Source organism: Sinocyclocheilus rhinocerous, unplaced genomic scaffold (genome assembly GCF_001515625.1).
Source record: "Sinocyclocheilus rhinocerous isolate Xijiao unplaced genomic scaffold, SAMN03320098_v1.1 scaffold752, whole genome shotgun sequence".
NCBI lineage: Eukaryota > Metazoa > Chordata > Actinopteri > Cypriniformes > Cyprinidae > Sinocyclocheilus > Sinocyclocheilus rhinocerous.
This window is the reverse complement of record NW_015639777.1, coordinates 2,115,194-2,124,987: the sequence shown is the minus strand read 5'-3', so window position 1 is coordinate 2,124,987 and position 9,794 is coordinate 2,115,194. Positions and strand designations below refer to the sequence as shown.

The window sequence follows — 9,794 nt, the reverse complement described above, 5'->3', positions numbered from 1 at the left end:
TAATTCACACCACACCATTCTCATTCAGTCATAGCTTTACCACACATAATTTAGTTTTCCACTAGAGCGGTTTCCTTGTATTCGATACACTGAACGAAATTTCCACACAAATGCTCTTTTCAGTCACTGAACTAACCTTGAAAATGTATCACCGAAACGGAAAACCAAATAGTAAGGCTCCGTGCAAACCATTATTGAATCCCTGTTTCTTACATGGTCACTTTATGACCACTATTACAGTACTAAGTATTAATTTTGTGTGACCAAAAACAATGTCTATTAATAGCAAGCTTCTCCATAAAACTTTGGCCTCTAGTGTGATGAACACGAATGGAAACAGGCCAATGTATAAGTCCCTCTTAGGTGGCTTTCACACTGGGCTCGTTTGCTATAGTTCGAATCCGAGTGCGATTGTTCCACGCCACAGTTCGAGTGCCATCGAACTCAGACCACCTCCTTCAGGTGGTCTCAGTTTCGGTACCCCGGTGCACACCCGCGTTCACATGACAGCTTTCACACTAGCCAAACGTACCGAACTCTGACGTCAATCGAACCCGGGTGCGCACCAAACATGCTGGTGTGAAAGTGCCCTTAGTTACCAAACAGACCATAGCAAACAGAACACAACCACTATTCGCAGAGCCCTTTAAAGTGATCGGCCATATTTCACTTAAAAAAAATGGACATGCCAACAAGACCAACTAAATGACACTCGAAGCAAGATCCTGTGCTGTAAAGGTTGCATAATAGAAAACTGCAACACTTTAACAAACATCAGTCCAGACATAAATTTATAATAAATTTATTATAAATTTATCGTACGGATAAAAGCGTCTGCTAAATGACTAAAAGTAAAGTAAAGTAAAATAATAAAGTCAAAGAGAAGGGAACAGAGAAGGGTATGCAGGTTGTACAGCTGTGGACGCATGCAGGTTTATATGAATGTGTGTGGGCAGCTGCACTCCTACGAGCGTTGCAGTTCTCTTCCTCACGACTTTGCCCACTCAAACACCAAAACCTACCATTTCAAATAGACAGGCAGGGAGGGAAGCAGAGATGCACTAGATGTATTTGTTACAGTGTTGCATTTCACTATGTGGAGTCTAACCAACCCCCCTCCACCACTGTACCTTACCCAGAGTGCAGCTGGTCACGAAACAATGAAAGAATGAATGATTCATCCCTCTGCAGTGGTTCTGTTCTGTTAACAGAGCCGTGTGGGTGATGCCTCTTATGATTCAATTTAGATGAATGCACACAGACAGGCCTTAAAAACTACCAATGACTTCTGGATTTGAACATCTTGGGTGCTTGTCAATCCACCTTAAATTGTGCCCACATGTGGCAAATCATTTTGAAAGAATTTTTTTAAATGTAATTTGCCTCTGTAAGTGCAATTCTGGAGTTATGCCTGGTTTACACTCACTTTGTTTGCAGTACATACACAGTGCAGAATCAGCACACGCCACTGCACTTTCACATAAGATGCATTTGCAGAGCGCTACTGATCCTTCTGTCACTGTGCCATAAATTCAACAACTGGTAAACATGATACTTGTCAGATTTTAAGCATAAGTGTGATATAGGCTGTAAAACAGCAAACGTGTTTATGGAGTAGGCCTGGGCGATAAAACGGTATCGATATTTATCGACGGTACACCTTCTTCGATAACGATATAAAAAATGTTCAATATAGTGCACGATATATGCACGTTCTATGAGTGACGCAGACAGCACACACAAACACGAATATGAGTGCTGTGCCTGCCTGTGATAGATTGTGAGTAAAGAATGAATATTAGTCGAATTTAAAATAAACATTTGCATTTGAATGCAAAAATAGTACAATCCAACGTTAGATGTTTTGTTAGTCTAGCCCACGAGACACGCAGTTGCTGCGTTATTCCAGGGCTCTACAGTGCGACCATTTCAGTCGCATTTGCGTAATGTATCACAGACGTATCCTCTCATTATAACAAACAAAGTGTTGACAGAGTGTAAATAAGATATTCATTTGTGCAGTGTAGGGAGCTTCGCCGATTATAATGGAGTTTTGTGATATCACGATGAACTAAGATGAGTGACAGCTTTTAATGATTATTAAGGGAGTTTGCAAATGTGATATTGATTTAATACAACAGTTCATTAAAAAAGAAGTTAATATTAAGTGACTTATATTGTCTCAGTGATTTGCCGCCACCTGCTGGCAGTTTTAGTTTAATTTTTAAAATATCTTTTCTGTTATTTAAATCATTTAATATTTCTATATTCAAAATTTTATATAAAACATTAACCTCAACATGAATTTATGAATTTAATTGCACTCATGCGACCTCTGAGCCTCATTAAACGTCTGAAAACTTTCTTTTGTGTTCTTCTGTGCCAACTCTGTAGCACAAATTTATTTCTTAAATACTGATTTCATTTTATTGGTAACTTATTTTTATTCTACTTGTTTTTATTCTGTTGTTTTAATTAGAAATGTTAAAAAGCTTTTAAATATATATATTTTTAATTTTAGGAGTCAAATATCACCTCGTAATGGGAAGGTAAATTTTTATATCAGAATTTTGATTACGGATTAGAAGGTGCTCCTAAATTTTTTACCGTGCTCCTAAATTTTTTTAATTAGAAAAGTAAGCGTAGAGCCCTGTATTTATTCAAAATATTAGAGAAATATAGATGCGGGGAAGATCTTTATTAGGTTAAAACAGAAACCAAGTGTGATGGGCGATTCGGCTCTTTGTATTAAGCAATGCATAAATAAGTGATGCTGTTTTGTTTATAATTATTTATGCAATTTACGAAAATATATTTGATTTATAGGAGTTCTTTTATGAGTTAATTTAAAAATACAGTGGTTAAATGTAAACATTTTTTTCTATTGCTCTTTGTTTTAAAAAAGGTTATAAAAAATGTCAATAATTATCGATACCGAACGATATGAAACATTATATCGTTGATACATTTTTTAGCTATAATGCCCAGCCCTATTATGGAGGTTTGATATTTGAGAGAGATTTCTCAACAGAGGAGAACGTAATTTTTAACATATAATTTAGGCCTCTCCTGCCAATTGTTTGTTCCTAAAAAGTAATTTCTCTCTATAGGAAAAGAAAACAACTGAATTGAATACACTCATGATGAATTTATTATGAAAGAATGAAGTATGAGTGTAAAAGGGGGTGTGAATATGTGAGCCAGTGTATTTGGCATTAATGGAGGAAAAGCATCAAGTACTTTTAAAATGTGGGAGTAAAGTAAAAGCTGTGGTTTTATCATAATGGACAAAGTTGGCATTTTTACATCGCTGGCCTGTGTTGCAGGACGTTTCTTTGTCAGGTCTTACATAACAGTTCTGCAGATTTAAATGGTACTTCCTATAAACAATTCTTAAAACAAGATATTTGATAGTATCCAAAACTGGTTTAACAGGTTGATCTCACACAGCAAGATTATATTTTGTTTTATTCAGGAAACATTTTAGAAATAAGCCTATGGTTTGCTGCCACCCACTACAACAATCCAAAACTTACTCCTGAATTTTAGAGTAAAATTAGTGTAGCTAATATGGGTTTGGCAAGCATTTAAAAACAAAACAAAACTACTTTTAGTAGCAGACTCTGACTTTCAGTGTCATCTGAGTGCAATGACCTTTGCCAAAAACATGCTTCTGTTATGCCCCAGGACTCTTTCGCCAGCTCAGGAGGGTAAAGCTAGAACCCGTCATATGTGAAATGTGAAGCTAGGGCTGTCAGCACCACTTAGTTACCCCTCTCAACTCTGTCTCAACAGTATGTCACGCTAGCTGTCACCACACTTCTGGTTTCATCCATTCTAGAGTAACAGTGAAAAGGCCAACATTAATCAACTCAGCTGAAATCGATCTGATGCTACACTCAATCAAACTTACAATCAAAATTTTCGTGAACATTTTAACAAACAAAACAAAAAAACAAAACAAACAAAAAAACACTTAAAACATTTTAAGGGAAAGTTGCCAAACCTATTAACATTTCATACCACAGACTGATTTAAATCAGCTCAGTTTCACAAAACACCACACATCACTGAATGAATTCTGAAGAATGAATTCTGCATCAGGAATGAGCAAAATAATGAAACGGGACCACATTCTAACTCTTATTTGTCCTGGAGACAAAGTATGTACTAGGACTGCACCATCAATTCACATAATAATCACAAGTATGCTGTTGTGATTAACTAATGTAAAAACAACATACTGTAAATGGCACTTTGCATCTACAGGGCTCGCAAAATTTCAGAATCCCTGGTAGCCCTTCGGGCAGGTACTCTTCAAATTTTGGTAGCCCGAAAATTAATTTAACTAGCCCAAATAAAAAAAGTAGAGATGCACCGATCAATCGGCCAGGGATCGGAATCGGCCGATTTTCCTCATAATCGGCCCGGATCGGTGATCGGCCGATCAGTCTCACTTCTTTCCGATTCCGAGCCGATCCGTTTTGTTACCAGCGGCACAGGCAATAACGTCAGCCGCGCATTCTCGCTCTCTTCTCTCCGACGACCCCTTCTCTCTCACACACGTCTCATTCGCTCCGGTTAAATAGTGCTTGTATTGCGCATTATTTTAGTCATTCCCGCAGGTTTCGCGCTTACACCAAAAGCGCACGCACCCCCTAATCTAATTTAGTGAAGCGCACACAAGCCGCACTCAGTCTCAAACAGCTTGTAAGCCACAAATACCAAAATGAGTGGCTAACTGCGCTAATACGTTCAAAATGTAATATTTATAAATTGTATTTTTATTTTTGTAATAAAAAAAATTATATTTGTGTGCGTTTCTAATTACTGCAGTGTATAGAATTAAACATCATTAGCAATCACACAATCCATGTTTGTCCTTACCTTTAATCAGTTTGTACATATCACCGGAGAGAAAGGGCAGCATGGGTTGGTCAGACTGATACATGGTGAGGAAGGGGTCGATTTCTCTCGCAATGCTGTTGAATATTCCCACTTTTACTGGGAAGAGAGGATCAGCACTGCGCATCTTCACCTCTTCAAATGACTTTACTTTTGGATTGGGTAGTTCACCTCTATCTCTTAAAATAAGGAGCCAGTCCAAAAGTACATAAATATGAGCACTTGCGTTCGCCGCATGCAAGCTGGCTGCTATCTTGCTGTCTGGGAACATAGTCTGAAAAAACTGGTCTGTGTCTTCACAAGACTTGTAGGAATAGTGCGAATTAGCCAGCTTTAGCGCCCATAATGATCTTTAAAAAAGCATCATATGACCCCTTTAAAACTTTTTATGGCCTTTTATGGCCAAATTTAAGATAGCCCGTCGGGCAGAGTAGTGATACATTTTGGTAGCCTGACTGGAAAACACAATAGCTCCGGGACATCGTCCCAATCCATTAATGGCCAATCAGAGATTTTTAAAGGGATAGTTCACCCCAAAATCAAAATTTTGTCATCATTTATTCATAATAATGTTGTTCAATGAACGGGCAACAATTATGAAAGAATATTAAAAATATCTTAATTTATGTTAATTTACATAAGTCGTATGGGTTTGCAAGGACAGGGTGAGTAATTAAATTATAAAATTTTACAGCATTTTTGGGTGAACAAACTTTTTAATGACTCCATAGGTCAATTAGTAACATCCAATACTAATAAGAGAAGTTTAAACTGTCTGTTTCACCAATGCACGTTTTAGGTTTTACTTCCATTCGTTGTGCAAGAAACATCACCTGACACTCACAAAAAAGCATTACCTTATGTGTCCACAGGTAAGAAAAAAAAACAACAACAGTATGTCTTCACTGTGGTACAATGACCTCTTTCCTCAAAAGATCAAAGAAAATAATATAATGATCATATTATAACCATCATAATATAATATATGTGTGTGTGTGTGTATATGTGTGTATGTATATGTGTGTGTGTATATGCGTGTATATATGTATATGTGTATGTATATATTTATCAGTCTGGCGAGTAAACAAAAAAATTTACTAGCCAATGGCGATTCAATTGCCAAGGTGTTCGTAGAGGGCTGAATAATCATAATTTAACCCATTTATTTAACAGATATAGTTACCCACGGCATTTCCATACATTCACACAGCCATTAAACCTTTGACGACACTAAATACTAGGGTTGGCCCTCATATACCCCTTTTTTACCAAGGCAGTTTGAGTGCTGGTTTGGAGCAAGAGCCTAGCTTTAAATCGTTTCTTTGTCTTTCGACAACCAAAGCACCAGCTCCGAACAAGGAAAAGAGTATTCGTATGTAGCACCAAAACACTGCTGGCCGCTTGCGTCACCCAAAGCACCAGCTCCGAACCAGGAAAAGTGGTTCGTAAGTAGCACCAAAACATTGCTGGTCTAGAAGTAAGAACCGCTTGCGTCAGGGACAGGGACTGGGGGTGGGGATACTGTGACCAACAAGATGAACAAACTTTTGACTGCCATTTTTGAAATAGCAGCTAAACACGAACACGTTGAATTTGCCGTGTTTGGATGCTGATGTAGATTCGCAAAGCCATGAACATCAATAGCAATGCAATGTCCATCACTGTTGATTGTGAGTTTAGGCTTGTTCGGGCTGCATCGGCACTGCATGTACCGATCATTGTGCCGCGGGAGTGACTGGAAAGCAGACAACTCTCTTTATGCTTTTGGATCGCTTTCGCGTTGCTTTGGTGTCGTGCTGCCGCGCTAGTGTTACAGGTAAAGATGAGACATATTCATTGATGTAAGACCTGGCTCTGTGGTGGCTCTCTAGCCTGTGGAAAGGCAAACTGGTTCTTAGAAGGCTCGCCAGTTGAACCAACTCCGAACCGGCAATAACGCTTGCTCTGAACTAGCACCCGGTTCATGCTGGTGGAAAAGGGGTAATAGTTCACTGACAAGACTTGTACTGTAAATATGCTCAACAATATTTTTTTTCCTAATGAAAGAGTGAATTTCCTATCTGTGATTTTAAAATGATTAAAGGAAACAAACTCTTTATGATTATTTACTGAATATTTCGAACAACTGAAATCAAAGCAAACATTGCTTGAAATGAAAACGTCAAATGAAAAAAAAAAATCATTTCAGTTTTAATGTAAAAAGCAAGTTTCCTACAGTAGAAAACAACTTGCATTTTTTGCAAACAAAACAAATGATTTTAAATATTGCCATATCGAAATAAGAAAATAACCAGCATCTCTTTCAAACAAAATACATTTTAAATATTGTGTCACGTGAAAAGTAGAAAATAACTTGCATCTCCTGTAAACAAATATTTTAAATAATGCCATGTGCAAAAATGTAAATAGAACACTTCTGATTAAGAGTAGAGCCGACCGATATGGTTTTTTTGGGCCCGATACCGATATTTGGGAGTAAAAAAAAAGGCCAATAACGATATATCGGCCGATATTCTTTGTGTATATTATACAAACAATGGAGCACGCTCTGCTGGACAAACGAAGTAATTACACCATTTCAAGCATTTTATCTGCGTTATATGTTCTGATATGTTCTGTGTGTGTGTATATGTATATGTGTATGTATATGTATATATTTATCAGTCTGGCGAGTAAACAAAAAAATTTACTAGCCAATGGCGATTCAATTGCCAAGGTGTTCGTAGAGGGCTGGGAAAGCATTAACAGGATAAAAAAAAAACGAAATAACCGACATGGGAAATTTATGTTGATTAAAGGTTCTGAATTTTGGTTTCGATTATTTTTCAATTAATCCTCCAGCCCTAATAAATACCATCATTAATTGTTCTATATTAATTATTTAATCACGCAGTCCAAACATTCTTGATGTAGTATGAAAAAGTGTCAGTGCTAAAAGTTTTCCACCACACATTCCATCCACAGACATCAAGCCCAGGTTCTGCCAATAGTCAACGCCATGCACTGCAGCGATTGATTGGGTTCAGTGTGTAGGCAGAACTCTGGTGGCATGTGTCTGCTCACAGAGTTTGTGCTTAGGCTGAGTGATCCATTATTGACTTCTTTGCAGCAGACCACCTGGAGAATAATGACATTTACAGACATCATTATTCATGCAATGACGGCATCAGCTCAGGCTTTGATAAAACATTATCAACGGATGGCTGCCTGTATGCCTCCCACAGAGCTGGGCACTATCCTGTAGTCTCACTCTTGATTCATTGTTCTCTGCAACTGTTCACGATGAGCAGAAGAGAGCTTTCTTATAGTGGATCAAAACATTTCTACCCTTAAATCCTACCAATTATTTAACACTTAATTTTTCCATCACCAAAAACACTTTTTGTCATGCTGCATTTGAGTTTTCATTGATTCCACACAGTTGGTGTGAGATGACATTTGAATGTGTGAATGGGGATGTAGCTCAGAGCTTAATTCATGTAAACATCCTCAGTGAGACAGAACGTCTGCATCGATAGCCACAGATTTCCCCAAACAAATACCCTGATGATTATGTAATAACGGAGATGACTGGACCAATGGAAACCACATGCCTATCAAGGACTAATAACCATGTCCTAACCAGGCACGACAAGGCCAGATTCCAGTGACAAGCAATTTGTCTGTTCAAACAAAACGTGAAAAATGGGCCATGACGCAAGATCAATTAATCACAAAACACAGCCAATTAGAACGGTTTTCTCCATTTGGGTCTCTCATGCTCACAATGCATTGCAGCTGAAAAGCAGAGTCAAAGAGAACATGACTGGTTAAATGTCTGTAAAAGTTACAGTCCCACTATAAAACTGCAGATTGATTTTTCTTAGGATAAATTGCAAACTTCTTTGTGACCCTTCTGGTCACATACTCTTACACAATGATTAAAAGCAGGGATGTCAAACTTAGTTTCTGGAGTGTCACAGACCTGCAGTTTAGCTCCAACTCTAATTAAACACACCTGAACAAGCTAATCAAGGTCTTTAGAATTACCTGAAAACTAAAGGTAGGTTCGTTTTTTAAACAACCTGTGTAGGAGCAGGTTGGAGCTAAACTCTGCAGGACTGTGGTCCTCCAGGAAATGAGTTTGACACCCCTGATTTAGATTTTTTTAATTTATGAGGTATTAAAGTCAGCAGGTGTTTGTAAAATGATCTTTTGGTTTTACAGCTTAACATCAGGTAAGAATCAGTCACACAAACACGAGTCACTATCACTGAGGCCTTTTTCACGTGACCATGTCAGAGTTCGTCACATCGATTCAGGGGCTCATTTGGGTCCAATAGCCTATACATTTGCTCTCACAGACATAGACGTAAAACCTGTTCTTCAAAAACAACATGTACAAATTAATCTGCAAATGTTTCCACAAACAAAACATCAGGTTACCACAGGTTGTTGTCATGCCTATTAAACCTGACCCACATAGAAAAGGACTAGGCCTTGAGCAAATATTTTCCACATATTTGAGGTGAGAAAAAAGGGAAATAGATTCTTCATCTTTGATTCTTTCTGTATAATGGCATTTTAAATACCAATTTTGCATGGCTGCATTTGATCAACTTTTATATTAAAATATCAATCTCAATGTCAAGACTTATATTAAAGGGGTCATATGATGCTGCTAAAAAGAACATTATTTTGTGTATTTGGTGTAATGAAATGTGTTTATGCGGTTTAAGGTTCAAAAAACACATTCTTTTCCACATACTGTACATTATTGTTTCTCCTCTATGCCCTGCCTTTCTGAAACACGTTGGGTTTTTACAAAGCTCATCGGTCTGAAAAAGCGAGATGTGCTGTTGATTGGCCAACTATACAGTGCCTAGTGATTGGACGAATACCTCAAGCGT

At 37.8% G+C, this 9,794-nt stretch overlaps 1 long non-coding RNA gene across 1 annotated transcript in view; it reads right to left on the bottom strand.

Moving 5' to 3' along the window:
* Positions 1-7,850: 7,850 nt before the first annotated feature.
* LOC107751916 (uncharacterized) overlaps positions 7,851-9,794 on the bottom strand; it is an 11,517-nt gene continuing 9,573 nt past the window's right edge. The window contains exon 3 of the long non-coding RNA XR_001641310.1: positions 7,851-8,022. This is a non-coding gene — a long non-coding RNA (uncharacterized LOC107751916). The remainder of the gene's footprint in view (positions 8,023-9,794) is intronic.